Source organism: Meleagris gallopavo, chromosome 1 (assembly GCF_905368555.1).
Source record: "Meleagris gallopavo chromosome 1, MGAL_WU_HG_1.1, whole genome shotgun sequence".
Taxonomy (NCBI): domain Eukaryota; kingdom Metazoa; phylum Chordata; class Aves; order Galliformes; family Phasianidae; genus Meleagris; species Meleagris gallopavo.
This window is the reverse complement of record NC_139404.1, coordinates 152,227,680-152,255,339: the sequence shown is the minus strand read 5'-3', so window position 1 is coordinate 152,255,339 and position 27,660 is coordinate 152,227,680. Positions and strand designations below refer to the sequence as shown.

The window sequence follows — 27,660 nt, the reverse complement described above, 5'->3', positions numbered from 1 at the left end:
AAATATTAAACTAAATAAATGTTCACAAGGTTCAATGTGTAATATATTTTTGAAAACAATTTTTTGACAGTACTTTTTTCTGCCAATGTCATTTTTAATATATAGGATTACTCAAAGTATTATGGAAACATGAGTGATTACACTTAAAATACATTAAATTACAACATATGTAGCCAAGATTTGTCTTGAAAAACTGTCAAGAAGCTATGTGCAAGCATCCTAGTTTGAAAAGCATTTGTTCAGAATGACAAATTTCAAGACTTTCTACTTGCATGAATATTCTGGGCAAGAGGTACTGTACTTGAATTTGTCTTTTCAACATGAAGTTTGACATTAAGTATTAGATAACTATAATTAATATTAGACCTTAGATCTATAGACATTGTAAATTTCTGTTGTGTTTTTAGTTCCAGTGTTCTGAAATATGACTTACATATTGTTGAATGTTTCTGCATAATGCAACCAATCATTTTTTTACTTTTCCTAATTCATGAAATGTCACTGTATTGCATGGCAATACAAAATACCAAAGTCAGTAGGTAAAATTAATTCTTGGAATGAGCAATATTCTCTAATTCACATTTCCAAAAATAGCTCCATCATGATTTTACAAGTTCAATCTCTTTTTATCCCCTTTTGCATATTTTCGGGATAAAAAACAAAACAAAACAAAACAAAAAACAAAAAATTCCCAGGTTTATAATCTATAGCTGAAACAGAGAATGTTGTATATAAAACTTTAAGGTGATAACAAAAGTTTATTTTAAATGTGTTCAAGGTAATTTCAGATTAATGTGAGCAAGAAGTATTTTAGTCATTTTCAGTGTGATCATTACCCATTTTGAACAAGTGAATATTATTAATTTACTGCTTGTAAGATATTATTCTGTTAACATCAGTATCTCAAAGCTTGCTGGGGACACAGATGGACTTGTCCGAGTCCAGGCAAGTCCTGGGCAAAGGTTGTGAAATCCTTTGTCTGAAGAACATAGATGAACAAGTCCAGGCAAGTCCTCGGCAAAGGTTGTGAAATCCTTTGTCTGGAGAACTTTGATGGACAAGGCCAGGGGCAAGGAGAGAGAGATAAGCTGCAGCTAAATAGCTGTGAAGCGGTCTTTTGTGTGGACTTATGTCAGGATGATGGCCATCTCGGGGGATACTCACATGACTCTTGCTCAAGCGCCCAGGGATGTCACGTAGGCAGGAGGAAAAGGAGGATAAAAGGAGGAACCGAAAACCATGAGGGTAGGTGTCTGCCATCAGATCCCTCACCACGGAATTCCTGCGTGCTGGCGGACTGTCTTGGGCCTGCTACCTAAGTCCTGCTGCTTCCTCCTGATCGGCTCCGCGACTTCCTCCTGTCACTTGCTTGCTGCCCAAGGCCGGCCACGCTGCTGCTCTCTTCCCCCCCCCCCGCTGCTTCCACCTCCGACCATCGAAACGTCGTGCATCGGGACCGCTGCTGGACCCTGGTGGTGACTATCCCTGCTTTACGCAATTCTTGCTTCTTTCCTATCTTTTCTATCGCCCTCCTTCCCTTCCCCATTACCCTAATTCATAATAATGTCCGTCCTCCCTTTCCCCATCTCCCTAATTAAGATTTATAATAAACTGGTCGGACCAACATTTGAACCGTTGTTTCTTAATCTCACGCCGGGTATATAATATTAAAAGAACCTCATCTCCCTCCTATAAATCAGAGCGAGACACTGTTTCAGTGGAAATTGGAAATATCTTAATTTTGCTAGTGCTTGTCTTCTTTGTTACAGTGTCTTTTTATTTTCTTTCTTTTTTTTTCTCAAAAACATTAACATACACCTGAACATTACACTCCAGAGAAACTGTTCACAGTGCAGTTCTCATTAGCCTTCTCTCCCTTCTTTCACAAATACTGCAGAAACCGAGAAAGAAAAAAGTAGTGTTCCTTTTTTCTGAAAAAAGACATGTTGGAAATATCCAAATAATTTTGTCAGGACGGTATCTCTGATAAAAGCAGATTTTATTCGCGATTGCAATGGCGGGCGTCCCGCAAGCAGGAGCGCACCTATGGACACAACATGACAGCCTTTATACCCTGTTTTCTCCCCCTTGCCGCCCCCCTCTCCCCTGTTTCCCCACTGGCTGGGTACTCCAGGTTCACAATCTTATCAGAGGATTTACATTTGTTATTTACTTGTTAATTTGTTTGTTATCTGGTGTCGCCATCCTGTCGTTTCCAAGATGTCTCAGTGCTCTTCTTGTCGTATTGATATGGTGATTTGCTTCCAAGTCTTCGTTAAACAAGGATCACCGTGGTGAGGGATGATGTCAGGCCTTCCGATATCTCTTCAGGCGCTTCCTCGGGCATGCCATGACTTGTTCTCTGATTTGATCTGGTGCTGGATATTCTTGCAGTGTGTATGACATAATATACATATATACACCTATATACACCTATATACAGAGCATGCGTCCCTGGGACGGGTTATCTAGACGATAAGTGATGTAAACTATCAGAGATCTTCCCCAAGTTAAGCAGAAAGACTCCCAGAAAGAACTATGACAGTGGAGATTATGAAATAAAAATATATATATTATCCAATTCTAATGCAGAAACAACATTTGATTCCCACAGCATCTATGTTTGCTCTTATCCACATTCTGTTGCAGCATGCAGAGGAATCAGAAATTACTATAAGCCCTACTACACAACAAAAATTAACTCTATAAACAGGATCCATGTAATTTTTGTCATTTCTTACTGGCCAATAGAGTGAATTTTGAGCAAGGATGGGAGGACAATTTAGCATAAATAATGCATCTGATTCTTTCAGTGTTCTTTCTGCCTATAAAATACCTATTAAAATTCTGAAATTGTTTCTTTTTTGATCTGTTCTCTGATTTTTAATAGATTTCTTTTCTCTTTTTTTAATCTGCGGCTCATTCAGACCTTAAACTAGCTGGTAACTGGTATTGTTTTTTAAGCGTGTTTTCTTGATGATGCAAAGATTAGGCCGCCATGGTTTTGGTATTGTTGGAAATATCCAAATAATTTTGTCAGGACTCAGGACGGTACCTCTGATAAAAGCAGATTTTATTCGCGATTGCAATGGCGGGCGTCCCGCAAGCAGGAGCACCTATGGACACAACATGACAGCCTTTTTACCCTGTTTTCTCCCCCTTGCCTCCCCCCCCTCGCCTGTTTCCCCACTGGCTGGATACTCCAGGTTCATAATCTTATCAGAGGATTTACATTTGTTATTTACTTGTTAATTTGTTTGTTACCTGGTGTCAGTCCTGTGTCTCCAAGACGTCTCAATCCTCTTCTTGTTCATATTGATATGATGATTTGCTTCCAAGTCTTCGTTAAACAAGGAGCACGAGGGCGGGGGATGATGTCAGGCCTTCCGATGTCTCTTCAGGCGCTTCCTCGGGCATGCCATGACTTGTTCTCTGATTTGATCTGGTGCAGGATATTCTTGCAGTGTGTACGACAAAATATACATATATACACCTACATACACCTATATACAGAGCGTGCGTTCCTGGGAAGGGTCATCTAGAGGATAAGTGACGTAAACTATCAGAGATCTTCCCCAAGTTAAGCAGAAAGACTCCCAAAAAGAACTCTGAGAGCAGAGATCATGACATAAAAAAAATATCTATTATCCAATTCTAATGCAGAAACAACATTTGATTCCCACAGTATGTGAAGAAATTTTACTGCGTAGATGGTGAAGCACTGAGCTTATGCTCCATCTTGAGCATACTTTAGCTGAAAAACTGACCAGACTTGACATTAGACATAAAGTGGCATCTAACACTGGTGCCCATTGATGGATTTGCTAGGAGCATTTGTAGTTGCATGAAAATTATATCCAGAGTACATCTGCTTTGCAGAAATCATCTGCTGTCACTTATTTGTGAGTTTTAGAGTTTCCCCATGAACCTCACCTACAGGTTACTCAGTTCTGAGTTATACAACTCAGGTATTTTTTGTGATGTGTCAGTATATATCTTTCACAATAAATTAGAACAGTATTGTCCTTAAATATATGATATGTTCTCTTAGAAAATTTTGAGTGGGATGTTTAATACCAAATGTCTAGAACAGTGTGGATTGTCCTAAAGGAGAAAGGTCATCATTCTTTTTTTGTTTCCAAAGAACTTGAAGGATAAAGCCTTCTGTAAAAAATAACCTAATGCAGCCATGTTCTATCATCTGCACTTGCGCCATTCAACTTTAATTAATGTTCTTCAAACACTGGGTCTTATCTACTGTATTAAATGAACTTTGCCTGTGAGAAAGCCAGAGGGGTGGTTTAATTTAAAATTTCTAAGATGAAAAGGAAAAAATACTTTGCTCTTCCTTTTACACAGCTGATGAGGACATTCAGTCTTAAAGAATGCTAATGTCCTGTGCCAGTGTGATGCTGAACAGGAAGGTTGGTCCACTAAAGTTATTCAGTTCATTGTTAGTTAAATCAAGGAAGGCTGAGTAGCTTGCAGTTTTGCCTTTATTTTTGTTTTAAATAACTCACTGTAGAGCTGGTAAAGGATGCTAATGCTATTTCTCAGAATGCAGATACATGTGAAACATAAACAAATCTTTGGCATGTGTTTAACTTACCTGATATGAATTAAGAAATAAAATAAGGAGGTTGCTTTTCAGATTGGAAAACCTGATTGTACTGAAAAAGCGAAGGTGGATTTCACTCTACTTTACAGCATGACCAGGAAGAAAGTAATCCATTCTGCTTGAAGTGTCAGTGCCAACGTGTGTTGATTATACTGCTCAAATACCTCCTTGACTGCAGAGAGCACCCAAAATTTTAGACAGTTAATGTTCTTGTGTAGGAGCTGGTTTGAAAAGTAGAAGTATGTTGGTTGTTTTTCATAATCCTCTTCAGTAGCCAACAAAAATGAATTATACATGTGATGCAAAAATGCTTCCAGCAATTGCAGGATACATATCAATATCTTGTACTAGCTCTCAGCTGAGTACTCCTCTACTTATATTTTCCTCAAGTCATAGCTGAACTATTTTCAACTGTCTGTGCCAATTTCATAATTATCTATAATCAGAAGTGACACTGACTCAGTAGTTTGCAACAAATAAAAAATAGAAAATACAGGAAGAAGAGTGATTTTGTTTTTTTATTACAGTAGATTAGGGCAAAGTACAAAAAGGCTTTCTGTGCTGAACTCAGTAAAATTCATTTCAAAGAATAAATCTCAGTGGCTTTGTTAAGACTTACTTTTCTTAAAAAGTACGAGAATCTTAAAACAAAGTCAAGTTTAAATCCAAATATGTCATAAAAAATTCAATTATATTTCAATTACCCCCTAGGTATTACACTGAAAAGAACATTTTGTTCCTGCTGCCCTTGGCTCCAAAAGAAACAGAATAATGAGACTTCTTGGCATTTTCTGTGCATAAAAGTAAGTGGCAAAGTCCTTTATCATTCAAAAATAATACAATAATTCTTGGTTTTTACCTATTTAAAGATTCATTGAGATTTTTTCCTCTTCAGCTGTTACTTCTAGAACTCTCATCCTGTCTGAGCCCTTTTTCCCATATGCTTTGTACTTCATATTGAGGTCATCTTCTTTCTAAGCAGAATCTTTGCTCCTAATCACTCCAGGTGAGGTTCTTGCACCAAGATCTCAACCTTCATAGCAGATAACATTTCCAAATCAACAGACTGTACTGAGGAAAAAGAAGACACTGAACAACCCTCATAGACCACTTTCTGTTTAACTAAGACCCAACCACAATAACCAGCAGGAAGCCTTAGTTTATAGTTTGCTAAGTCCCAGTAGGTAATGGGATGTTTAGTTTATACCCAACCAGTGTGTCAGTTGCAGTGTAACAATGCTATTCTCCAACTCAGATGAGCATTTCAAATTCCTTCTGGAGAGAGGTACAAGTAGAAGGGATCTTACTAGCAGCAGATGTGCTGGGATCTCCTCCTCTGCTCAAAGTAAGAGTTATATAATAGTTTGAAAATCCTACTCCCACTGATTCTGAGCAACACTAAACTGCATCCACTCCCCCAAGTAAGTCAGAAACATCTGAGACTGACTCTGCTCTATCAGTAGAAATAAGATAAGGCTGTTCAGCCTGTTGGATTGATTTGTGGTACTAAAGCTTTAAATTTGTTTCATTTAGTTCTTCAGTGAGCTACGCATAATTTTAAAAATTCGTTTAATCCTGTGTTAAAGCCACTGTCACCCAAATTTCCCCATAATTTATGAATTCTAATTAGTGACTCCCAAGAAAAAGAAACTATTTCTGTCTTTGGCAAGCTTTAGATTTTTGTTCATTTGCTTTTAGGCAATAAGCTTTCAGATCTCTTTTTAGAGATTATCTGTTTCACAGTGTGAGATTATAATGTTTCTTCTAATTAAGAATATCAAAGAACCTCAGCAAAAGGCTTCTTGTTTTGATAATTTTGATCACTCTTCTGAAAGGTGTATTTGTTACCTTGATTTTTCCTAGAAATCAATATTACATAAAGCTTGAGAAAATGTCATTCTACCACTTCTGACTCTGAAACTATGAAAATTTTTTTTTACTCATTTGAAAACATTTATTAACAATTGTGAGCAAATACAATCATGTGTAGACAATACTTGAGTATTCTGATATAAAGTACTATGATGATTCCTGAAGTTCAGATAATAAAGAACTTCTTCAAAGGTAGTAATACATATGAGGGAATCTGATTTATTACAAAGAAATAGCTACTCCTGTATGCCATCCAAGTCCTTTAGATTGGTATTACTTAGCAATATGAGATGGTTTCAGAGGGGAACAAGCAAGGAGAAAAACTCACTTGAGTTACTCACTGAGATTATTTGAATTTTAGATAAAATAAAACAACATTAAAATGCAGTTAATTTTTGTTTTAGAGGAAAATATTCAAGTAATGCCAGAAAATGAAAACATAGGATACATGTGAGTTGAGGTGTTAGGAGCTAGGAGTTAGTTATAGCCCTGCAATTCTGTGATTCTGTGAATCAGCTAATCTGGTGAGGAAATGCAGTAAGGAGCTGCTGAATGGGGTGAGTGGTAAATCCGATGAAATAAGCTGCTGCCTAGGACATGGTTCTTCCTAGTGTCAAGGTGTCATTTAAGGGCACTATACATCACTGAATCATTCCTACACAGCATGCACTCTGGGGAAGAAATCTGATTGTATTCCAGATGCTGAAAGGGTGTAGAGGCTACTTCAAAGTAAGTAGGCACACTGAGGTGGAGGGCAGAGCTCAAATTGCTTCAGCTGAGGCTACACAAAGCAGTAGGAAGCTGAGAGACTCTGCCCTTGGCATCAGAAGAGTGCTCACTTCAAATAGCATACCTAAGGCTTCAGACATTTACAGAATGGAGCTGCTGAAATACTGTGTCTCTGCAGCCCCCACTGAGACATAGTAGAGAAATGGAGTGGCTGATTCCATACAGAATTTTGTTAGCTGCACAGCACTAAACAGAGACTCAAGTACTCCTAGGTGACAGTTTTATGAAATATTATTATAGTGGTTTTCCATAGTTTATTCTTCCAATAATTTTCTTATCCTCTTGACCTTGTAAGAGCACCCCAGCCCTGGAACCCACCACCCGTCACGGGTATTCCCTCTCTCATTTTAGTTTCTAAGGGTTTTTCCAGAACTCAAGATAATTTCTTCAAAGGGAAAATTAAACCCAGCGCCTTTCTTTCTAATGGACTTGGCAGAAGAACTGTGACAAACTGTAAAATGGAAAAGCATAAGGCACACTGTGTTCATAAAAGAAAACCAATGAAAAGCACACTAGAAACCCTGGGGGGGAAGAAAACAAACAAAGAAACAGAAGTTACAAAAAAAAAAGTTTTCTAGAAGATTTCCAAATGGAAAAATAGCTGAGACATCAATACAATGCAGTATAAGGGAATGACTATTAGCAATAAATAAATAAATAAATAAATAAATAAAAATAAAAAAAAGAAATTTCATACTGAATACATATAAATACTCAGACACCATCCTTCATATCGAGTTTAGACACACTGATTCTTAGCAACACTAAGCAGTATTAGTTACCAAAACTTAAATCTTGCATTCATACAAAAATTCATAACATTATGAATTTGTTATGCGTCTTTCAATTCTCTGTGCAGCAAGAATTTTGCCCCTTATGAAAGTATCCACAGGTACCAGGAGATTTAGGAGAATGTCACTGAACTGCACCTGTCAACAAGAATCAAATTCACTTTACTATATCTTTGTCAAGCCTAAGGAGCCTGAGTTCCTTAGGTTGCTTCTGGATTGTTTTTAAATTATATGAAATACACAACATAAATTCATGTGATTCCACCCACTTAGTACCTCCCAACTTAAAACTAATTATTTTTAAAACTTTTTACCATCTAACAGATATATGATGTTTTCAAACAATTCAAACAGATTGACCTGATTTGCAGTTGACTTCAATGGAATTAATTTTTTTTACAGCAGAATCAGGAATAGTTTCAGACTCCTTCACCTGATAGGAAGATGTAATGTCCTAGATTTGGTATCTTATTTGTTACTAGTAAGGGGTATTCAGCTTTCTGAAGTTCAACTTTCTGAAAGTCCACATCAAGCCTCTCCCTGCTGTTAGCATTTAATCAATATAAAACATTAGTCTGGAGTTTCCCACTGGGTACTGTTTATTGCTTTCACTAAATAAAGCATTTCCAAGAGTAGCAGGCAGGAAGCTGCTGGTAGCTTCAGGGCTCCCACAACTCAGTCAGATGCCAAACAGAGTCAGTTTGCAGGCACTTTTTCAATAGTGTCTCTGTTTTTGGACTCTCAATGATCTGACTATCAATGAGGAGTCTATTTTCATCCAGGCAGCTCCTCTCAAGTGAGTGATCCTGCTGAGTTGTTCTACTTTGAGTTTTATCAGTAGACAGGACAGATTTCTAATAATTCTCCTTTCCTGGATTTTTTTCCCATTTGCTCATTACTCTAGTAATGATCTTCCTATTGCATGTCACCTAACAGAAGTCAATCTGATTGATGTTGACTTACGAGATGTCTGAATCAGGGCTATAGGTGTCCTGTTGACTTCAGGGAGGCTTGATATGTGAAAGCAGTGATGTACCTGCAGTAAAACTCAGATTCATACTCATTGAGTGCATTTACCCTGCTTAAATAATGAGGGACAGGGAGCACCATATCTCCCCATGTTCCCACTCCCAGTTAGCTTACACGCTGACTCAGTTTTGGACTACTCAGATTAGTTCATCCAAGGTGAATGGGATCCAGAAGGGCTGGTCCCAGACAAAGCAAATGAGAGGACATCAGGTAATGATTGTCAGAGATGTAGCAGGGTTCATGTGCAAGGGTCCCTTATATGTAGGAAGGAGAGAGACTTTTTGGGTTCATGAAAGGCAGATCGTGTTTGACCAACCTCATCTCCTTCTATGACTGGGTGACCAGCCTGGCAGATGAGGGAAAGGCTGTTGATGTAGTCTACCTGGACTTCAACAAAGTCTTTGACACAGTCTCCCACAGTATTCCCCTGGGGAAATTGGCTGCCCGTAGCCTGGACAGGAATATCCTTCTTTGGGTAAGGAACTGGCTAGAGGGCCATGCCCAGTGGGTAGTAGTTAATGGAATTAAGTCTGCTGGTGACCTGTTTCAAGTGGTGTCCCCCAGGGGTCGGTACTGGGGCTCATCTTGTTTAATATATTGATTGATGACCTAGATGAAGGGCTTGAGTGTACCCTCAGTAAGTTTGCAGATAACACCAAGCTGAGAGGTTGTGTCAATCTGCCTGAAGGTAGGGAGGCCTTTCAGAGGGATCTAAATAAGCTGGATCACTGGGCTGAGGTGAATGGGATGAGATTCAACAAGGCCAAGTGCCGGGTCCTGAGTTTGGCCACAATAACCCCATGCAGCGCTATAGGCTTGGGGTTGAGAGGCTGGATGATTGTGAAGAGGAAAGGGACTTGGGGGTGTTGGTTGATGCTCAGCTGAATGTGAGCTGACAGTGTGCCCAGGTGGCCAAGAGGGGCAATGGCATCCTGGCCTGCATTAGAAATAGTGTGGCCAGCAGGAGCAGGGAGGTAACATCCCCCTGTACTCAGCGCTGGTGAGGCTGCATCTTGAATATTGTGTTCAGTTTTGGGCCCCTCACTACAAGAAGGACATCGAGGTCCTGTAACGTGTCCATAGAAGGGCAACTAAACTGGTGAGGGGTCTGGTGCACAAATATTATGAGAAGTGCCTGAGAGAGCTGCGATTTTTCATTCTGGAGAAGAGGAGCCTCATTCGAGACCTCATTGCACTCTACAACTTCCTGAAGGGAGATTGTGATGAGGAGGGGTTTGGCCTCTTCTCCCAGGCAACAAACAGGACCTGAGGAAATGGACACAAGTTGTACCAGAGGAAGTTTAGATTAGACATAAGGAAGAACTTTTTCTCTGAGAGAGCGGTCAGGCACTGGAATGGCCTGCCCAGGGAGGTGGGTAGTCACTGTCCCTGGCAGTGTTCAAGAGGCGTCTGGATGAGGAGCTATAAGATATGGTTTAGTAGCTTGTGGTAGCAATGTTAGTGTGAGGATGGTTGGATTAGATTATCTTGTAGGTCGTTTCCAATCTTGCGATTCTATGATTCTGTGATTCTATGTTTACATGATCTAATAATGATAAGACGAGCAGGAATGGCTTTAAATTAAAATAGGGGTAATTTAGGATAGATGCTAGGAAAATATTCTTTACTCAGTGTGTGGTGAGGCCCTGGCACTATGTGTGCCTCTCTGGAAGCGTTAAAGGCCAGGCTGGATGGGGCACTGGGGAGCCTGAGCTGTTGTGTGGCAATCCTGCCCATGTCAGGGGGGCTGGAACTGGATGATCTTTAAGGTCCCTTCCAACTTCACAGAATCACCGAAGTTGGAAAAGACCTAAAAGATCATCCAGTCCAACCATCCAACCATCCACAGCCTCTCAGGGTCCAGGGATGCTCATGATGTTGGTGCCTGTCAAACCCCATAGCTCAGCCCTTAGGTTATCCACTCCACTGTTCTGCTTGCCAGGTATCTGGGGCTCAGCTTTGCCTCAAACCACACCTAAAGGCAAAACCAAATGCATGTGCCCAGTGTCTAAACAGGCACTGCTCTAACTCTGCAGATTTCATGTGACACACCCCCAGTGCTGGCCAGGCCTGCAGGCTGCTCTCTTTGATGCAGCACTGATGCAGCTCTGTGCTCCCACAGTTGTACATGGCTCTGCCAATCCCCTTATCCTCTATTCACAGCCTCTTCATGTTATTCCCACATAGTGAATAAATTTATTCACTGGGTGTCCTGCAGGCTGAACCCTGCTTCATAGCACGGCTCTACCCACTGCCTTACCCTCAACCTCATTTAAGATCCAAAGCCACTTTGTTGTCACCAACCTCGCCCAGTCCAAGGTGACTCCTTCCATCAGCCGTTCTGCAGACTCTGCCTTACCAACCGCACTCTCCCTCCCTCTGCAGTGGTCCTGAAGCTGCCTGAGTCCTTGGCCATTGTGAGCGGCTACGTGCAGCCGTACCGTGCCATGCAGCTGCTCCTGCACTGGGGCTTGTCTTTGAAACCTGGCTCTGAGCACACCGTTGACCACAAGCACTTTGCTGGGGAGGTGAGAAGTGTTCTGTCCTGCTGGTGGGCTGGTGGCATAGGACTGTGAGCTGCTCACAGCCAGCTAGGTCTGATTTCATCCCTTCTGGTACAGCTACTGTCCTCCAGGGTGGGTTGTCTGCCCATGTTCAGGGCATCTCTTGGTGCTCACTGCTATGGCACCTTTATCCCACTTAACCAGCAATGTGCCCCTAGCAGGGATGCTCAGCACAGCTGCATCCCTCCCCCAGAATATGCTCTGTCCAAGGAAGTGAGCACCCTCCATGGGTGCCTGTCCCATATTGGAGCTGTGTTTCCTTTCAGTTCACATGGTCCATTACACCACCAAGTATGAGAACTTCAAGGCAGCCCTGACCCGACCAGATAGGCTGGCAGTGCTGGGGGTCTTCCTGGAGGTGAGCAGTCCTTGAGTAAGGAGGGGAAGGAAGAACAATATGACTTGGGGGATGGAGAAGGGGACAGCAGGACATAGGACCCTTTGCCAGCAGCCAATCCTTCCATCAGTGCTGTGTTGCAGGTTGGGCCAAGGAAGAACCCATATTACCAGCAGATACTCGAGCACCTGCACAGCATCCAAGGAGAAGGTAATGCCCTGCTGGCACTGCAGAGGAAGGCTGTAGCAACTGTTGGCTCTGTGCACAGGGAAAGCTTGCACAGCAGCAGTTCACCGCTGCTCCATTTCTTCTCCCAGATTGATGATCTTCAGCAGTGATCATGATGAGGGGATAGTGGCCACCCTCAGCAAGTTTGCTGATGATACAAAGTTGGGAGGATTGGCCAACACACCTCAAGGCTGTGCTGCCATTCAGCGAGACCTGGACAGGCTGGAGAGCTGGGCAGTAAGAAACCGGATGAGGTTAACAAAAGCAAGTGTAGAATCTTGCATCTAGGGAGGAATAATTGCATGCACTAATACAGGCTGGGGAATGAGCTGCTGGAGAGGAGCTCTGCGGAGAGGGACCTGGGTGTCCTTGTGGACGACAGGTTGGCCATGAGCCAGCAGTGTGCCCTTGTGGCCGAAAAGGCCAATGGCATTCTGGGGTGCATTAAAAAGAGCGTGGCCAGCAGGTCGAGGGAGGTGATCCTCCCCCTCTACTCTGCCCTGGTAAGGCCTCATCTGGAGTACTGTGTCCAGTTCTGGGCTCCCCAGTACAAAAAAGACAGGGATCTCTTGGAAAGAGTCCAGCGGAGGGCCACAAAGATGGTGAAGGGCCTGGAGCATCTCCCCTATGAAGAAAGGCTAAGTGACCTGGGTCTATTTAGCCTTGAGAAAAGACGACTGAGAGGGGACCTGATCCAGGTCTATACATATCTAAGGTGTGGGGGACAGAGTGGCGAGGCCACTGTTTTCTGCAGTGTGTGGAGACAGGACAAGGAGAAACGGCCAGAAACTGGAGCATAAGAAGTTCCGCACAAATGTGTGCAAGAACTTCTTTACGGTGAGGGTGACGGAGCACTGGAACAGGTTGCCCAGGGGGGTTGTGGAGTCTCCTTCTCTGGAGATATTCAAGACCGCCTGGACACCTACTTGTGCGACCTGGTGTAGGGAACCTGCTTTGGCAGGGGAGTTGGACTGGATGATCTCTGGATGTCCCTTCCAACCCCTATGATTCTGTGATTCTGTGTAATTCTGAAACAATTAATATTGATTTATTTATTTATTCTGCATAGTGGCTCTTCTGTGACAGGGAAGGGTGGGACTGATACTTCCAAACTCACCCCCATCCAGAGGTAGCCTGCAGCTACAAGTGGTTTCCTGTACAATGAGGTAAAAGAACTGAACATAATTTTCTCAAAGCCTAGGGGTCACTCTATACTATAATAACTCATAAAAAATGTCCTTGACAAAACTAATGTTTTTTAATGAAAGTAGCTGATGAAATTTTATTTTGCTGCTTACAATATGTCTTCCTCCCTTCAAAGTGCCTAGAAAATCAATTTCTGGAAACAGATCAGGCAAAGATGCTGGAAAAGTTAGGGAAAATGACAGTAAACGTCACATTCTTTCTTTTTTTCTTTTTTTTTTTTTTTTCGGTCAAATTTACTGAAAGCCAGAACTCCTTTGTCAAAAACTTATTATGAATGGCTCCAATTTATGAAGATCCAGCTTTCTTGATGATTTGTCAACAGATGTTCTAGAAGATCTTTAACATAGCAGAATCTGATCTACTGATGGCTTTGGAAAAAGGTTATTACTGAACTAACCAATAGAAGATAGCTTCATCCTTGAAAAGCACTCATTCATTAATTGATCTACAAAGTCAGAAATTGATGGCAGATACAATCTCCGTATTAATGTAAGTTTATTTGAAGTATTTCACATATTTTTCATACAGCTAATGTTTCCTCTGATAAGCCTAGGGCTTCTACTAGAAATACATATCTTCCTTATTCTCAGAGCAGCATCTTAATATAGGAGTTTTCCTTTTTACAATAGAAAAATACATTAAAATAAAATTAAAATGTATGTTCACATGTTTCAGTCATTCCAAATTAGGTTTTCAGCTGAGATCTCCACTTAGGAGTGTAGTTGTGTTATGCTTTACTTAAATAGAAAATAGAAAGAGACAAGCACTTTGGAGAGACTGGCTGAATCCACACGAGAAAAAAATTGCTCTCTTAAGGAGGCTGTTTTGCACCTTTATTACTATAAGGCAACTCTGGTAATGTTAACTGAGTTAGAGCTAGTTATCCAAGTCCCCGAGCTCTACAAAATGACAGTAAAATATAATTCAATTCATCTTATCTATGTAAGATTATGGGAGACAGAATGCCACTGCAATCCGTGTCACTTCAAATGGCCACATGAAATACAGGCATGATAACTCATGCTTCTAGATTATACAATTCTGAAAATTATTTACCTGAAACTGAAGACCATAGATTGGAAATATAAATTTTTACAGCAAACAAAGAATCATAGTCCTTCAGTCCTAAAAATAAACAAACTATTGTACTATTTAATATTGTTATCAAATTACTTAAATTAAAAATAGTGACTCTAGCTTAGTTAGAAAAAGAACATATAGCATGACTATATCATAATACAACACTTTTTAGAAAAACTGTGGGTTGCCATAACAGTTTTAAAGGCCATATTAAAACATAGCCAATTAAACCAATAAAATAATGCAATAAAAGTGCAATCAGAATTTTAAAAGCTCCAGATAATGATGAGACTTCTATTAAAATACAGTTTTGCTTTACCTCTGTTGCCTTCTGTAGCTGAGTCCTATCCAATATATCATAACTAACTGTTAGAATTTTTTATTAGCTGTCGAGTCACTAGGTAAAGAAGGACATACTTTGCATAAAAAAATGCTTGTGGGTGGATTGTGTTATTTATATTCTTCTACAGAACTATAATACGTTCCTGATGGACTTCAGCAGACGGGCAATGAGATTAGTGTCCTGTGGTCACTTAAACACATGAGTAATTTTCAAGAACCAACAGGCGAAGAAGTGAAGACTAGGATAAAATAATGGGTAATCTAGAGACAGTGTCACTTCATGCAATTAATCTGAAATCTCTGAAATGCCTTCTAAATGATTCTGCCATTTTGTCCCCAGCTGCCTTAACAACAAAAGCAGTCTCTTCATTAAGAAACCTATGAAGATTGATAGAAGCTGCCAGAGATGTTTTGAGCTAGTCAAAAGATAATATAGCTTGTTTGAATGAAAAAAAAAACCTGAAGAAAATGTCTCGGTTTCTGAAGTGACAAGAAGATGTAAAGAGAAGAGGAATTCTCAACAAGAACTTCTAAAATTTTTAATGAGCTCTTCTGTTAGTGATTTTCATGCATATAAAAGGTAGACAACAACTCTGCACAGGAACAGATGAAAAGTAAACCTGGAGCTGTATGGATGGACTAATTGATGTCACAGCTATGTAGGCAGTTCAGAGCTCTCATTAAGAGTGTAATCACCCTAGAATCTTAATGGAGTTAGTAGAGAAAGATACTTCAGAGGGTGGCCCAGATGTTCAGTTCTCTGAATTGGATACACTCTGTTTTGCCCATACCTCTCTTTCAGCCATGAGTTTAGACTCATCTACATTCTAAGACTCAGTGACAGTGGTGAGATCTCTGCTGGACATTATTTGCAATGACTTATATTATGTATGATGTACAATATTCCTCTTGATCAATGGATATGTTTCATGTATTGGCCAAGAAATGGTGAGTTACTTAATATGGAAAGAGCTTATCATTCTCACTGAAGATGTCATTGTTCCATACTAACCATTTTCTGGTTGTGGCACGTAGGGTAAAAATTTTTCCACAAGAGTGACTGATTGAAGATGCACAGCAAATACTTAATATGACATCCCATCCCTTATCAATTCCATTCAGTGTTTGATTGAGACTCACAGAAAGTGGATCAAACCACTAGATTTCATATTGCATTCTCTATATCTCTAGAAAACATTTTTTCCAACATTAAACATAACTACTATATGATCAAGATACTTCCTTTTCAACTGCAGCTGGCAGAAGTCTGCTTCAATGACATGTCTATGACAGACTTCTGCAATTTATTTATTTCAAAAATCTCATTTTTAACTTGATTTAATAAAATCCTTCAAGATCAGCTACACTTCTGTTTTGATTGCTAGTTTTAAGAAGTGAAACCATAACATTTTTTTCTTAATGAATTTTATAAAAGTCAGTTTAGTTTGTTCGTGTGTGTTTTAGCAAATATTCTTTAGGTTAAAATAGATAACAATTCACACAATTATCACTGATTATAATACAAATATGTTATTTTTCAGTATACTTTAATTTTTCAGTACTGTCTCTTTTTAAAAAATGCAGAGAATATCTTGTAAGAATGCTTCTGCTAGTTTTATCTAAATTAAGGTCTTGTGTTTGAATGATTCTTGTACTAATCAATACCAGGAATAGTAGTGTAGATGCATGCTGTGAAGCTGTGATTAACATTGCACAATGAATACATTTTCTTACCCACAACCAAAGCTGAGAAAAATTTGCTTTTTATTTTCATTGTGCTTGTAAACACAGTGCTTATGTTAGCGAATAATTTGAGTAAAAACAGAAATGAATTGCCCTATCAGCATATCATCCTACAGCCAAATTTCCTACCATTATAAAACCATTATTACATAGTCCACCTACAGTCCAAAAACACCTACACACAGATGAAAATGAAACTCCTGCTGAGTTAATTCCCACATATCCTCTATCTATTCCTGATGTTTATGAATGTCCATGATTTTAAAAAGGAATCCTCTATTTTTCTTCTTACTTTTACACAAGCTTTCCACAGTGCAGGTTCAACAATATGATTATTAGGCAAACATCATTCAGGAAAGGAGTCAAGAAGGATGTGTTAGAGGTAGTCTCTCGCGTTGCTTCTGTAGCTTTTGGATAGTTACAAAATGTAAATACATATACAAGGATTTACACATATACACATGATTTAATATTATTGACATTTAGTCAGTTATGAAAATAGAACTGGAGAAAAGATCTAGGTCTTTGAAATTTTACTTAATGACCTTACAAATTAGCTATAGCCACTCCCTGTCAGACCAAAGAGTTCTCTAGTTATCTTCTTCTCTGTTTCCCACTTCCAAACTGCTGCATAGGAGTAGACTTGCTGTAGTACGTGCCTCGTACACCTGCAGAATTTTCCAAGTCTTTGCATTGCTGTAGAGGCAAATAGCACCAAAACAGATCTGGAATTTATGTAGGAATTTAAAGTTGTAGACAGTAAGGATGCAGGACAAATAAATATGTTCTAATTGAAGGCCACATTTTGCCCTGTGATAAATATGTCTTATGATTTGTCTGATAATACATTGTGTATTAGTATACCTGCATACAAAACTTGGCCCCAAACAGTATTTTTGATATGAGTCATTACCAGGACAACTGGACATGGCTCTGCTCAACATTCAGTTCATCTCTTTAACTCTAGGCCTAGAAGAAAAGAAAAGGAAAAAAGTTGTGTGCATTAGTAATGCTGACATCAAAGCAAATCAACTAGTAATTAACTTTTCTGTAGTCTGCAGCAACCACTGTCCCACACTTTCACTGAAACCAGACCTTTCATTGTCTGCAGAGCTCTCTTAAGTCTGTGATGTGCCTGGTAATCTCCAATTCTTTTTATTTTCGTTCTTTTTTTTCAAGATGGTAACAAATTTGAGTTGGGCATCTTGATCACAAAGCTACACTCAAATTTTTGTTCCAAAATATGGAACATGGTATTTGATCATCTGAAAGAAGGCATCATCCAAATGCTGGACTATTGCAAAGTACTCCTCTTTATGCTTATTTCCAGATGTAAATCACTGGGTGGCAACTGTCACCAAGAAATTGAAGGAACAGCCTGTTATCTTTCATTTTACTGCACCTGGCTGTCTTTGTGATTGTGATGGTATCACAGAGTTTTGGGGAGCTTGTTAATCACCCTGTAACACAAGGCTGTCTGCTTCTCAGTATTCAAAATCATAAAAGAGTAAACAGAAGGAAATATTAGACAGCTGTGCTCCCTGGCCAATTTATCTCACAGACACACTACAGTAAATCATAAATAACTTTGCAAACCTCTGTAATGCTATTCCAGATTTATGTTAGCAGAACTAGAAGCAGAATCTAGCTCCTTTAGTCCCATGCTATCATTTTACATAATCAGATACTAAAATAGTGACTTAGGGCAGGAGTTTTAGCTGTTGTCAAAGTACATTTATTTTGGCAATCATTTTGACAGCCAGAAGTAAAATACAGTGAGTAGCAAGAATATACTAACTACATTTCAATTCTTTGCTGACTGAGTGTAAGATATTCATGAATGTTGCTTATGCATTCAGCACACAATGTAGGCACTGGCCTCCATGGCCGTAACTACCACAGTGGCTATGCATTTTCAGGACGTAGCATGGCTTCTGAATCACATATAGGAAGGTTACTCTAAAAAAAAATCCCAATAAAAAAGTATTCCTCTCATCAATTCTTTTCTCTGACATAAGTTGTTCTTCTGACTTTTCCAGAGAGCCAATACACAACACAGATCTCTTCCAATGAACAAATAAGCCATGATCTCAAACAATGGAAATCTAGTATTTGAGAAAAATGACCACTGTTCTAACATGGCAAATTCCAGAGGAAAGCAAAACTTTTTACTGAAATTGAAAAGCAAAAATTTGAAACCAACTTCAGGAGAGCTTATAGTATCGTTGGAAATAAAATAAAATAAAAACGCTAGGTTTTTCTTAGTTACTGCACTGCAACAGTAACCAGGTAACTGCAGTGCCTGATTTATTACACAATGTATTCATAAAGAAGCATTCTTTCTAATGGTTAACAATGGCATAGATGCACAAGAGACTGCAATTCTTGATTTGAGGGAGGGGGTGGAGGAGGGGAGGGGAGAGAAGAGGAGAGGAGGGGAGATGAACAGGAGAAGGAAAGGGAGAGGAGAAGGAAAGGGAGAGGAGAAGGAGGAGGAGGAAGAGGAGAAGAAAAGGAGAGGAGGAGAGGAGAGGAGAGGAGAGGAGAGGAGAGGAGAGGAGAGGAGAGGAGAGGAGAGGAGAGGAGAGGAGAGGAGAGGAGAGGAGAGGAGAGGAGAGGAGAGGAGAGGAGAGGAGAGGGGAGAGGAGGAGAGGAGAGGAGAGGAGAGGAGAGGAAGCTCTTTCCGTCAAGATTTAATATTTTTTACATAAACATGTAGTAGGTGATGATAACTCAGCTTGTGAACATTGGCAAGCAGCAGAAAATATTGTGTGCTGGGAGTGAGTGGGTGATTTTCTTCAACTGAACTTTTGAACTCATACACAAACTCCTCAAACCTGCTGGTTGCTAGCTGCAAGTGGCGTGGGCTGCCTGTAAGTTTTGATAACACTGGGAATAAAGAAATGTGTCATGTCGTGATTTTTCCAGTTAATAAAAAGATGTGAGACAGAACCACCAAATAGGGGAATGATTCTCTATTTGCTTTTTTACATTAAGAGTTCGGATTGGGAAAACTGGAGGCTGGAGGATGTGGAAAGAAAGCAATGAAGATCCCAGGTGGAGAAAAAGTCCTGGAACTGTGGGAAGACACTGAGGATCAGAGAGCTGCATGGAAAGAAGTGCTGGGGGATGAGCAGGGATCTTAGTCACTAACATCTGAGATGAGTGCTTAGGAGCAGCAGTACAGCATCATCTGGCAGGGCTTTCTTCCTGTCCCTCCCTGGCTAGGAGCCATCTCCATGGGGATGGACACTGAGATCAGGGGCACATAGTTGCATAGTTGGTAGCAAGTTAGGAAGAAGAATAAAATCTTATTTCTGGATCCAGTGCGGGTTGTTGTTTACTCCATCTCACCTGTGACAATGTGAAATGTCATAATTTGCACAACTGTATAATTAGATCCCACCAAACTTCATATCCATGTACGCAAAACATAGTATGTATATATTCATAACAGAAGACCATGCATCTTGTGCAATGATAAGTGACTCATCAGCAGTGAAGTCTTCTAAATTTAGTTCTGTGCCCTATGAGGAGTTACTCTGACAATTTACCATGGTGATGCCACCCTACAAGCTTATTATCACTATGTTCATATACAACTGATGGAAAATAGTCACAAATACACTACCATATTCTCTTGTCAATTATTTTTCCTTCATATTTTAACTTCTCAATTGAACAAAAATAATGGAGGAGCAGAAGCTGAACAAAGATCACTTAATCTTATTATATATGGCAGCAAATTACATTTGTGTCAGAGTGGTGCAATGAAAAAAACTACATCCCAACACAAACTCCTGTAAATCTACTATCCAATTATTTTTCAACATGGTAAATCAAATTTCATGCTAAGATGTCTATATATGTAAGAATAGACTGGCTGAGAAAATGAGGAAATTGTACAGGATTACGTGAGCTGTATTTGAACCAAGTTGTGTTTATAATGAAGTAATCCTTGTTTGCTTGAGGAGGCATTTTTGGATATTTTTTACAAGGAGCTGACAGTACAAGTTATTATTAAATATTTTCATATAATTAGTTTACAAAAGAGTAGAAATATCAGAAGCTCATTTAAGTATTCACTGAGGCATTTGAACAAAAGTGGGCAAAACAGGCTGTGTAATGTTAGTCGTGCTAGCAAGTAACTGAAAATGGCTGATGTTTTTTCAGATTTTTATTATAAAACATGGGCTATGATTTAATAAAACTCTCTTTTCTTATAAAGTAGTGACAAATACCCATCAATATCAGTAGTGTTGATTGAATTTCCTCCTGCAAGCGTGACATGCCAGCACAGATGAGTCTAAATAAAAAAAACAAAGACAAGCAAGGCCAAAACATCAAATTGATGTCAAATACCATTCCTGCATCTCATCTGCTTTCTGAACAGACTATAACTGAGTTTCTCTATATCAGTAGCTAGCCACTGGCTGTTTTCATTTCTCTTTCAGCTCCTGGGTAGGCATGTGTTTTAGGTCCAAGACGGTCATCTGGCTATCCTCTAAAGAGAGGACCAGATATCAGCTGAAGTTTTACAAAGAGGTTTTCAGAGCTCTCCGAGTCCAGATATGTGAATCTTTGGCAGTGATAAAATATTCATTACGGGTATGGATGGCACTGTGCTCAGTCACAAAGCCGATTTCTGCTTCAGCTCCAAACCTCTCTGTTTAACTTCTCTGCTCTGGTTGCATAATTATTTCAGGATTAGTTCTCCTTGGTTCCTGCAGCTTTACAGAACTGGTCTCATTGCTCTCCTGCTAGAAAAATTGCATGCAACACCATCTTTTCTACTGATAGCAGGTTTTCCACCTCCTGACTTAGCTAGTAAGTGTGTTACATTGTGCTTATTTCTCTACCAAAGGTACTTAGACCACTGTAGACTTAGCCAAACAAAATTAGCCTACAGAGCTCATCAGGCCACACGAGTGGCCTCATATTTTTCTGTTCCACACAAATCAGCTTCTTTCTTCCTAAGAACTTGAAAAAGTTTGCTTAAATATTCCGAACAGCTCTCTGCTTTTTATGTAGGCCTCTCCAGATGGACAGACAAAAAGACTGAAACAGCGCTGTTCATAGGTTCAAAGTGAAAAATTGTACATTCTATAATCTCAGTATAAGGGCTTTTCTTAAAGAAGATATTTCTGCTGAGGCAACAGTATGAAAGAGATTAAAATCCATAGGTGGGCCTGCTCTATATAAATTCAGGTTCAAAGGCATCAGAGTGGTTGGAGGTTTTTTTCCCACTGTCAAAAGAATATTTTATCTCTGTTGAGAAAGAAGCTAAATCAGCTGGAGTATAATGAAGCAAGCCAGGAAATGTGGTGAAGGACTGGCACAGCGTACAAGTTACAGAATGGCTAGAAACCTACCAGCATGCCAGGCAAGTGGTAAGAGGGGGAAGGTGGTATCATGTCAGACAACATTCAAGGACGCTTCCAGCTCTGAGGATGGCTGGCTGTGCTGAGAAGAGAAAAGAGACAGCAGACAGCAGCATATTGGAATCAGCACATGGAGCACTTGGAGCCTGTGGTCCTTGACAAAGAGTAATGGACCCTAACACAAGACCATGGCCTAGGGAACACCATGGGCATAAGCTACAGAGGTACACTTAGTTATTTTCTGAGATGTAATATGGCAGAATGGATTTGGTCCATAAAAAAAATTTGTCCCATTTAAGAGAAATCTCACTTACCAAGTGTTTGTATGTATTCTCTGGTTGCAGAACTGCTGCTCTGACTGTCCCACGCTAACAAATATTCTTTCCAGTAACCATTCTGCCTATCATGTCACCAGTACAAAAGGTTTTTCTTGCATTTCCTCAGTACTGCCTCTAAATTTAAGGGAACACAAGAAAAAAAGTGAGAGAAAGAGTTAAGACACCTAATGTCAATGTAATGGTACTACTTAAAAGCTAAAATCCAAAGCAGGAGAGAATATTTGCATTGCCTACTCTAAGGCTCGCTAATTACCTTCCAGGATTCCTCCGACAGTTAACAGAGAGAAATAGGCTCTTCCAGAGGTATTCAGTGCACTTTTTATTATAAGTTTTGTGTTGTAGGAATCTGTATTTCCTCAGTGGATATGCTTGGAACATCACAAAAGCAGCTGGCTGTAGTGGAATCCTCACCTTGATCAATGGGAATACTCCCTCCTCATAGCAGTAAATTTTTTTCATTTAAAATTTTCAGTGAAAAAGTTGTAGAAATGCTTTTTGAAAGAATTTGAAAATTGCTGTCCTTTTGTAATCATCTGCACAGGTAGACAGGCTTGATAATTGCCTTTCTACAATGCCATATGAAAACTGTACAGTTTTCCCAGTGAAACTCATTTCAGCAAACTTCAGGAATCAATTCATAAACGGGGGGACAGTAAGTAAATGCAGTTCGTTATGAATAGTAGTGATTGATTTCAAAGTAGACTGAAGCCAAAACCATGGGAGGGTGAGTTTGTATAGGTGGAACAGACACGCCTAGTTCTGAGTGCAAAATTGGAATAAAAAATGCACAGAGAGCAAAAACCTCCAGTTAAAATCTCTAGTAGTATCTCAGATGAGTTTGAGAATACAGAGGATAAAGTCTAACCTAAAGCTCTATTACTGTTACAACAATCCTTATGAATACATAGTATTTTTTAAGCTGAAATCTGTGATAGAGTCATCTTAAAAAATAAATTATGTGATTCTCATTCATGTAGCTTTAGAATCTATAAACTGTTTGTATCTTGCTTTGTCTTTCCTTTTATCTCATAGTTTTGTTTCTTGTTTCTGCTGTGAAATTTAAGATTAAAGTCATAAGTGATCCATGCAGACTTATTTATTAGAGAACATTCCTGGGGTCCTGTGCTCATATCATGCAATAGAACTTGCAGGATATCTTCATTTTAATTCCACGGTGCCCTGGTTTTTAGTACATTAAATTGATATAATCTGCAGGAAGCTGCTATATAAAAGAAACAATTTGAATCACAGATTTGAAAACATAATTTTACAATGATATCTTTTGTCTCACCGCAGACTTCTGCGGACAGGATTTGAAATGCTTCCTGTATTAGCAAATTGGGATTGCTTTGTCCCATTGCTGCTGAACATCTACACCCACCAGTAGCAGCACCCAGTTTCCTATGGAGATCATAGGACCATCTCAGTGATGAGCACTCTGCTCCAAACATGACTGAAAACTGAGGCTCTCTGCTGATAAGCTAAATGTCAAAGATCCCATAGAGCAAACTACAGATTTGTTAATTTTCACCGGCACTATCTCCTTCAGTAGAAGACAGCTTTGCTAGTCCACACAGGGTAACATATGGCCAACTGCCACAGCAGGCATCCCCTGTGTTCCCCACATCATTAACTATCACCTTTACTGCTAAAGTCTGTTTCTGCCTTTTGCACCTCTCCTAAGTTGCATGAGAGATTCATCAAGTAAATAGATACTTCAGGTGAAACACCAAGAACTGAAACAAACATTAAAAAAAAATAAGGGTAGGAGTAGGAACATAGGAGCAAGTCTAAAAGCATACATATCGATTATCAATGAAATAATTCATTTCTTAAGGTAGAATGGAATCAGATCTCTTTGAGCTTCTCTTTATAGAACTGTGCTGAAAAATCCAGCAGAATTATGCAATGTGCGCCAGTATTTCCCCTTTCTTAACACTACATCATGCTGTCAAAAACTGTGACTAGGTGTGAGGAGACACTCATTTTTTCACTTCAGAAGCACTGCTTAGCTTTGGTCCCCAAACAAATATTGGTAACCATGTAAAATGCCAACTAGATTTTGTGCATTTGAGTAATTGAATACTGAAATGGTTTGCAGTGAAATAGATAGCAATACTGGAAATTAAATTGTCAGCATTAGGCATATAGTTTCAGACTATCTGTAGATATTTCACAATGGTGCTATTGATCTCAAGTTTTAGGCACCAGTAAGTCATTTAAAATCAATGTGAATGTCTGTGGAAAGCACAGAAGGTTTGGATAAACAGATCTAAGCATAAATATGTCCATATTGCATATTTGGATTAAATGAGCAATATTTTTCAGAAACTTTGTGAAATGAAAACACAAATGTAGTAATTTTTTGCAATATGAAGGTTTAAAATTGTGGAAATAACAAGAGGGACATAAAATGAAGTCCCTCTGCATGACCTGCTGGAAAGATATTACAGATGACATTTGTATACTGAGGCTGCTATTAAGAACCACTTCCAATTTAGGCTTTGGAATGGGCTTGCTACACACATGCACAGCTAAGCATTCTAACCACCTCTGTTCCAAAAGTGCCAGGTCCTGCACTTTAGCCTAGCAGCCCCAGCCTATGCTATAGGCTTGGGGCTGACTGGCTGGGAGACTATGTGGAAAAAACTGACCTGGGGATGTTGATCAGCACTCAGCTGAACATGAGCCAGCAGTGTGCCCAGGTGGCAAAGAGGGACAATGGCATCCTGGCTTGTATCAGAAATAGTGTTGCCAGCAGGAACAAGGAAGTATTTGTCCCTCTGTACTCAGCACTGGTGAGGCGGCACCTTGAGTACTGTGTTCAGTTTTGGGCCCCACACTATGTCAAAGACACTGACGCTCTGAATTGTGTCCAGAGAAGGGCAACAAAACTGGTGAGGTGTCTGGAGCACAGGTCTTATGAGTAGCGGCTGAAGGAATTGAGATTGTTCAGTCTGGAGGAGGCTCGGGAGTTAACTTAACTGCCCCCTACAACTACCTGAAAGGAAATAGTGGTGAGGTGGGTGTTGGCCTCTTCTCCTGTGTAGCTAGCAACAGGACTAGAGGGAATGGCCTCAAGTTGCTCCAGCGGAGATTCAGATTGGACATTAGGAAAAACTTCTCCAAAAGAGTGGTCAGGAGATGGAAGGCTGCTTAGGGAGGAGGCTGAATCACTGTCCCAAGAAACATTTAGGTGTTTAGGCTTTTTGATCGCCGAGGTTTGCTGCTTCGGAGCTGCCCCAGGCAGAGCTGAGGCGGCTGATCGCGGGCTGCATAGGGGACTCGCTCGGTTTTCCCTCATCCAGGGATTCCCGAGGCATCGGTGCAGCCCGGCACCTCTCGCGAGAGCGGCTCACGTGGCGGGGGCGTTGCCAGGGTAGCGGCGGGAGATTTAAACGGGCGCAAACCAGGAAGAGACCCTTTTGATCGCCGAGGTTTGCTGCTTCGGAGCTGCCCCACGCAGAGCTGAGGCGGCTGATCGCGGGGTGCATAGGGGACTCGCTCGGTTTTCCCTCATCCAGGGATTCCCGAGGCATCGGTGCAGCCCGGCACCTCCCGCGAGAGCGGCTCACGTGGCGGGGGCGTTGCCAGGGTAGCGGCGGGAGATTTAAACGGGCGCAAACCCGGAAGAGACCCTTTTGATCGCCGAGGTTTGCTGCTTCGGAGCTGCCCCAGGCAGAGCTGAGGCGGCTGATCGCGGGCTGCATAGAGGACTCGCTCGGTTTTCCCTCATCCAGGGATTCCCGAGGCATCGGTGCAGCCCGGCACCTCTCCCGAGAGCGGCTCACGTGGCGGGGCGTTGCCAGGGTAGCGGCTCTCCGTTCCCTCCTCCTCCCTCTCCCTAATAAGGGCGTTGAAAAGGGCAGTGGCGTGCCACTGGCCACCCAGACGAGAAGGAGGAGTTTTTGTCTCTGTGAAGAGGGTGATAATTGCGGGTGCACCCATCAACGACCTGTAAAAGAGCGTGGGCAGATCCAGCACTTCCAGTAACAGGGCGGAGCTATTAGTCACACTTGGTAACGCTACTCTGATTGTGCTGGTGCTAGTGGGTCTGCTGGATTGCCATGACTGCGTCCCGGCGGAAGGCTACTGCCAGGAAACATGTGGAGACCCAGACAGAGGTCCCCTGCACACGTAAGAGGAAGGCTGTAACCAAGAAGGGCGTGGTGACCCAGACTGAGATCCCAAAGCAGCATGCTAGCGTTCAGGTTGCTGGCTGCAATGAGTGCCAGAGTCTGGCCCTTGAAGTGCCAGGCGATGGAGGCAACGCCTGTGTAAGGTGCAACCAGGTAAATGACCTTCTCAGTCTGGTGGCCTTCCTAAGGGAAGAGGTGGAGAGGCTGAGGGCCATCAAGGACTGTGAAAAGGAAATTGACTGGTGGTGCCAGGCCCTATCGGCCCCGAGGTCCCAGCATGCAGCTGTGGCTCCCTATGGGGCATGTGGCCTCCAGTCGCCTTGCAAACAGGTGATGGAGAGGAATCGACAGTCAGACTGTGCTCTGGATATAGTGAGCCCCCAGTCTGCTCCTTCCACTCACAAAACTTATGTAGAACTAGGGGTTGTGGGACTGGGACAAAACTCTCTCCCGAAAGGGCAAGGTGATATCCACTGCACAGTGGCGGAGCCTCTGCCCTTTTGTTGCCGAGCAGAGCAAAGCTGTTTGAGAGAGAAGGACGGGTGGAAACAGATACCTACTTGGCGCTGTGGGCGTCCCCCCCCCCAGACCATGCTCAGCTCCCCAGGTGCCTTTGCGGAATAGATTTGAGGCCCTGGAATCCGAGGGAGAGGTGTGTGCAGATGTGGAAGGAGGCCCACCTGTGAGGGTGCCTAGGGGGAAGCGGTCAACCCCGTGCCTCAAGACTTCCTACACCCGGAAGGATAGAAGGGTGGTTGTCATAGGCGACTGCTGCAAGGAACCGAAGGCCCTATATGCCGGCCTGACCCTACCCGCAGAGTGGTATGCTGCCTCCCTGGGGCTCGAGTCAGAGACGTTGCTAGGAGACTTCCCAGACTGACTTGCCCTTCTGACTACTATCCACTATTGATAGTACAGGCTGGCAGTGAAGAAGTTGGTAAGAAAAGCCTGAAGGCTATCAAAGATGACTTCAGGGGACTGGGGCGGGTAGTTGAAGGAACAGGTGTGCAGGTGGTTATTACATCTGTACCTTCAGTGGCAGGAAACGATACTGGGATGAGCCTAAAAACCCATCTCTTGAACAAATGTCTTAGGAGTTGGTGCAAACGCAGGAGTTTTGGTTTTTTTGATCATGGGGCAATTTACTCGGCACCTGGCATGATGGCTGCAGATGGATGCAGCCTGTCTCCACGGGGAAAGAGG

The 27,660-nt window shown here is 41.2% G+C and overlaps 1 long non-coding RNA gene across 1 annotated transcript in view; it reads left to right on the top strand.

The window, feature by feature from the left end:
• Nucleotides 1–1,242: 1,242 nt before the first annotated feature.
• The window catches only part of LOC104917463 (uncharacterized), a 42,428-nt gene continuing 16,010 nt past the window's right edge, over nucleotides 1,243–27,660 (top strand). Inside the window, exon 1 of the long non-coding RNA XR_014880889.1 lies at nucleotides 1,243–1,475. This is a non-coding gene — a long non-coding RNA (uncharacterized LOC104917463). The remainder of the gene's footprint in view (nucleotides 1,476–27,660) is intronic.